The sequence below is a fragment of the Orycteropus afer genome, unplaced genomic scaffold (assembly GCF_000298275.1).
Source record: "Orycteropus afer afer isolate SDZICR_OR568_19922 unplaced genomic scaffold, OryAfe1.0 scaffold00834, whole genome shotgun sequence".
Lineage (NCBI taxonomy): Eukaryota > Metazoa > Chordata > Mammalia > Tubulidentata > Orycteropodidae > Orycteropus > Orycteropus afer.
Window position 1 is genome coordinate 232,697 of NW_006922421.1, and position 6,507 is coordinate 239,203.

Below are 6,507 nucleotides of genomic sequence, written 5' to 3' on the forward strand. Positions count from 1 at the left end.
AGAGAGAGAGAAAGAGAAACCAAAGATTATTAGTGGTTCCCAGGGGTAGGAGGGAGGGGGAAAGGGGAAGCTTTTTCCTGTGGGGCACTGAGTTTATGTTAATGGTGGTGGAATATTTTGGAAAAGGATAACAACAATAGTGGCACAACATGAAAAATGTCATCAACATCCCCAAGCTGTAAATGGGGAATTGTTATGTTGGCGAATGTCTTGTAGTGTATGTTTTCACCACAATAAAAGCAAAAAAAAAAAAAAAGAATTTGTTTCCAGTAGGGGTTGGTTCAAGGAGCTCTAGTGGTGTAGTGGTTAAAACACTTGGCTGCTAACCAAAAGGTGGGTGGTTTGAACCCACCTAGCCCCTCCACAGAAGAAAGACAAGACAGTCTGCTTCCATAAACATTACAGCCTTAGAAATCCAAAGGGAGTCGCTATGAGTCGTAATTGACTAGATGAAGTGGGTTTGGTTTTGGAGAGGTTGGTACAATCCTTTTGAAGTGTGGGTAAATTTACATAACAAAGGGCAAATGACTAAACCTTCACTCAGAGGATTTGACTTTTATTTCTGACTGTGCTACTAAGAAGTTGTGTGATTTGGGCAGACTACTTTACCTTCCTAGGCTTTAGAGTCCCTGTCTATAAAAATGCATTTTATGTCTTAACTCATTGCCTCATAATAGCTCTCGGAGAGAAGACAGTACTTTCACATTTTATGGATAAGGAAACTGATGCTCAGAGTGTTGGTATCTGCCAAGGTCATGAAGTTAGGAAGTGACATAGCTGGACCTTGAACCCCAGAGCCCAGGCTTCTTCAGCCCTAAAATTCTGTATAACTAAGATTGCCACAGATGAACAAAACACCAATGTGGGCTTTGTGTAAATGCTACTTTATTTCCAGAATAGAGAAGAATGAAGGTGACAAGTATAATTGATCTAGAATATAAAATATTCTGCTAACTTCTAATTATCCTGTATTTCTTCTAGTTCTCTCATTTTACATTCATTGGCACAGGTACTTATAAATTGGAATATTTATTTACTCAGTATCTCCCTTTTAGTAGAATAGTTTTCATTACCTTTCTCTTCATTTTAAAACAGCCTATAGTAAATTACCTAATATACCCCAAAACCAACCCCACTGCTGTCAAGTGGATTCAGACTCATAGTGACCTTATAGGACAAAGCAAAACTGCCCCGAAGGGTTTCCAAAGCTGTAATCTTTTAGGGACTCAGACTACCACATCTTTCCCCTCACGGAGCAGCTGGTGGGTTCGAACTGCTGACATTTCAATTAGCAATTGAGCGCTTAACCATTGTGCTACCAGGACTCCTTGGCTAATACAGGAGGAATCTGAAATTAACTGTGAAATAACATGCACTTTACTGACTGTTCATGTTACAGTTCCTTGGAAGCAGAGGTTTCAAAGTAGATTTTATGATTTTGCTTTGAGGTCAATCTTTAAGGGAAAACACCCACTGCCATCAAGTTGATTATAACTTATAGTGACCTCTGTAAATATTTATGGAAGTGGATTGCCTCATCATCCCCCCATGGAAGAGCTGGGAGGTTTGAACCACTAACCTTCTGGTTAGCAGCCAAATACTATCCACTATGCCACCAGAGCTCCTTATCTTTAAAAGAAATACAGAGTAAATGTTCCAGGTACAGTTAACTCTCATTTATGTTAATGGATGTGCAGAAAATACAATTAATTTATAATGCATTTTAGAATGGAATCAGAAGTACACATCAGACATAATTCCTCTGTGTGCACAAACATTGTGAGGTGCTTGCCTCCTCTGATTCCAGCTCAGAGCCCTCCTGACTTGGCTTCATTGTTGGAAGCCTGACACCCAGAGGAGGGAAGAAAGTTGCAGAATATTTTTAAAGATATTTTTCCAAATTAGGAAGGTATCATTTCTATAAGCACCCATCAAACAAATTTGCAAAAATATGAAGATTCCATATTTTAGGTGGGAGGGAGAAGAGAAACTGAGTGACTGAGGGTGGAATTGCTGATGGAATCCTAATGTGCCATCAAGTGTTGCACCCAGGCCCAAGCCCAGTGTCCTGGGTTAAGTCAGGGTAATGGGTCCAGATGCGGGGCTAGGGCAGGGGAGACCTAGGAAGGATCCAGAAGTTACCCAGGTTCCAGCATTCCTAGACCCAACCTTGATATCCACCCACTCCATCTTACAGCTCGGCTCAGGAGACTGAATATTAGAGCTTAAATTCTGAAGCACTTGGTTTGTGGGAGGCTGCAGGCTACAGCAAGAGCCTTAACTTCATTTTGCATCTTGACATAAATTCAGACGCCATTTGAGTTTTTTCTGTCCACTAAACTAGAAGAAAAAGAAAAAGATTTCTTTATTTTATCTTGGAATCCAGCAAACATTTTCTGAGTTCAAATTCATAAACCTCTGTGGTTAGTAGGAAGCTATGGGCAGTGCCCCAGGTTGTTGCTCCTCTTAGGCTATTTCCTGTTCATTCAGTTTATTCTGGGGTTGGTATTTATTTGTTTCTTTTTGTATAGAGAACTGTGTGTGTGTGCATAGTAATGTTCTTTAAGAATTAGCCATAGTTTGTTTTTTTGTATAGTATTAATGGTATTCCTGGGGCTCACGGTTTTGCTTTTTTTTTTTTCTCGTCAATAAAAAAAGGCTTTATGCTGTTGAATGGAAAACTAATTTGCTCTATAAACTTGCACCCAAACTACAGTAAAGAGTTAAAAAAAAAAAAAAAAGTCCTTATGTTTTGTTCACTGGAAAGAGTTCATTGAATTTTTTTTGTGCTTTATTTTTTCTTTTATTCCCTTTAAATTTACAGTTGAAGAGAAGAAATATGTTATAAATGACCAATGTGCTATTATAAATGCCCTGTCAGAAAGCAGAATTAGTAGCAGGATATTGTTAGAGAAGAGTGATAATGATGTTACATTGACTGTATATAGTAATTTTATCCAAGAAGCTTAAAATGTTTCACAAATACCGACAAGCCAAGTAAGAACAGGTCATGTTTATTGTTATTTTACACAAAAGGAAACATACTGGGGTCTCCAAGCAAGTATATTATCCAAGAATAAAGAGTGCAGTGGCAGACCTAATCTGCTTTGAGTGAGATAGAAGAATAATCCAATTTTTAAGGTGTCCATGGATGTAGATTTCTCGGAGTCTTTGTTGAGTAGAAATCCTAAAAAGTTTAAATATTGTCAATGGCTGCAATATCCTCTATTTGGACTTAGGTTGTTCAATACGGTAATCAAGTCAAAAGACTACTGGTGAAGCAATTTGCCAAAAAAGCCCAATGAGCTTATGCTCTGACTTGCATTCAATAGTTGTTACTAGAGCCAAAGTCTTCACATGAGCTGGCCTGCCCCAACCACCTACCTCCTCTCCTCTCACTCAACGGCAGCCATTCTGGCCTCCTTGCTTCCTTTAGTCAGACCAGACATATGGCCTTTCCACTTGCTAGTCCCACAGTCTGGTACACTTACACCACAGGTATCTGCTTCTCTTGTCCCCCCCAAAGGTCACCCCCAGGTATCAAATATACCTTCTTAACGAGGCCTTGCTAGACCATCTTTTTCTAAAGGGCACTCCCATTCTTCCTCAGATTCATATTTCCCTTCCCTGCTTTATTTTCTTCATCAGCTTATTATCATGTGACATGCTTTTCTTTTGTCTCTGCCCTCCCAATAGAATCTGAGCTCTGTGAAAGCAAGGATTTTTGTCCCTTTAGATCAAAACTGTATCCCTGGGACCAGGACAGTGCCTTAGACATAGCTGTTAGTTGCTATTGAGTCAGTTCCAACTTATGGTGTAGAACTGCTCCATGGGATTTCCAAAACTGGGACTTTTTAGGAGATCAGTCTTGTCTTCTGAGGCACTTCTGGTGGGTTCAAACTGCCAACCTTCTGGCTAGTAGTCGAGTGCTTAATGGTTTGTGTGACCAGAGGCTCCTTAGATGTAGTAGGTGCTCAGAAATATTCATGGATATGAAGAGCATCGTGGTGGTGCTGAGGAACTCTGACATCTGGGAGGGAATGCCAGGATGAAACATTTATTTGCCTCATCACATTTTTTAGTACATTCTAAGTCAGTTATATTTGGATTTGACCTAGCAGGTTATTTCTTTTACTCCTCTGACTTACTAACAGGACAGCGTCTCCTTGGTTGTTATTTGAAAATGATAAACATGTTGGAGGTGCTCCTTCACACAGCGTTTCTTTAATTTAATAACTCAATGCTTTTCTTTGTAGGAAACCTGGTGTTGTGAAAAAGATTTCTTAAGGTGCTGACTTCAAATCTTTGATTTTAAGATATTAGGATACGTCCAAAGGACTTCACCTTCTTAGTCTTTAAACTTGTGATTCCCAATTCTAGTGCGACATTCCCCAAAGCAGGGATTTTTAATCGTGTGTGTGTGTATGTGTGTGTGTGTGTGTGTGTGTCACAGACCCCTTTGAGAATGTGATGACTGTTAAATACACATATGTACTTAACATGCACAATTTGGCATAGCATTTCAGTGAGTTGAGAGAGTCTCTGAGGTACATCTAGGCAGCTAAGGATTCCAGAGTAAGAGCTGCTGTCCTAATAAAAGGCATAGAAAGACTCGGTTTGATCAGACAAGTTAGATGATCTTGGCTGAGTTAAATATCTAAAGTGGGCCTTAATTTCCTCATCTATTTGATAGATAAAGTATGATAGATACTGTAAAGTCTTTGAATTATATATATGTATATGAGAGCTCTGGTAGCGTAGTGCCTAAGGCACTTGACTGCTAACCAGAAGGATGGCGGTTCAAACCCACCAGCCACTCCTCGGAAGGAAGATGGAGCAATCTACTTCCATAGTGATACTTCCTTGGAAACCCAAGGAGGGGTGACTATGAGTCGGGTCTGGCTTGACAGCATGTGACAACAACAACACATGAAGGATTGAAAATGAGTGTTTAGGTTAGAATAAACACATACAGAATTGAATACATAAAAGATCAAAAATTAATATTTAGATTGGAAATATGTATATTTCCAATAAATATTCTAAATACTCATTTTCAACCCTTTAAGCTACTTCCTCTAAGCAAACCTTGGACCAGTCTCTAAAATAACTGCTTTTAGAGACCCTGAAGCCAAATTAATTATCTGGCCTTTGAAATTTGCCTATTAAGAGGATCCAAAAACGAAACTCACTGCCATCAAGTCAATTCTGACTCATAGTGACCTCCATTGGGTTTCTGTGGTAGTTAACGTTATGTGTCAACTTGGCTTGGCCTGGTTTTGAGTGGCTGGGCAGCTGGATGTTATTCCCCATGGTGAGATTGGTAATCAACTCCATGGTGGAATCTACTGGAGCAGCTGAGTAGCTGCCTTAGGGATGTGGTCTGCTTCCAGTATGTAAGGAGAAGCATTGAGGAAGGTGTCTAGCTTTTGGCATATTTGGACCCTGCATGTAGCCATGTCTTCATTTAGCAGCCTGCCATGTTTCCTGCTGATCTTGGGACTGTCTCTGGACTTGAAGTAGTGGCTTGCTGTGTTGTTTGGTAATACTGGGACTGTGCCTTTTTACTTGTCAACCTTGGGTTACTCAGCTTCAGCAGCCAGCAGCTGCCTGAGTTAAGAAAAGCCTCCAGCTTCAGTGAGCCGGGAGCAAGAGGCAGAGCTGAAGCCCAAGGTCGAGGGGCTTTCACCCAGCCCCTAGAGCCTGGCACTTTGAACTCGGACTTCTAGCCTCCAAAACTGTAAGAGAATAAATCCCTGTTTGTTTAAAACTACCCATTTGTGGTATTTTCTGTTAGAGCAGCCTGAAGTAACCAAAACAGTTTCTGAGGCGGTAAATCGTTACAGAAGTAGATTGCCCAGTCTTCCTTCCATGGAGCAGCTGGTGAATTTGAACTGCCAACCTTCTGATTAGCAGTCAAATGCTTTAGGCACTGTGCCACCAGAGCTCCTTACATTGAGAGGTTCAAACGAAAGAACTGACTTCCATGGAGTCGGATCCGACTCACAGTGACCCCTCCTTGGGTTTCTGAGGCGGTATCACTACGGAAGTAGATTGCCCAGCCTTCCTTCCGAGGAGTGGCTGGTGGGTGGGAACCGCCAGCCTTCTGGTTAGCAGTCAAGTGCCTTAGGCACTATGCCACCAGAGCTCCTACCTTGAGAGGTTAGTCATATGCAAAATGAATAATCTTAACAAAGTTCCCCTTGTTTATACTTTCCTTCAAGCTCCCTCTTCCATCTGTAATTTTAGTTAATTTCGTTAAGCACAAAACTATCAAGTCTAACCTCTTCACAAAGTCACATCTTTCCTTCCATTTCAGCCTGTCTCAAATTCATCCCTTTGGATCTGAGTTTCTGCTCTCGTTAAATTCTGCTTGTCCATCTCTCCTCAATTGTGTTGGGTGCCTCTCTCCTTAACAACTTTAACCTATATAATGATCCTTCTGTCTCATTTTCATTTTTGGGTCATTTAAAAATCTGGGCCCACAGTCAAACCAAATGTCTCTTC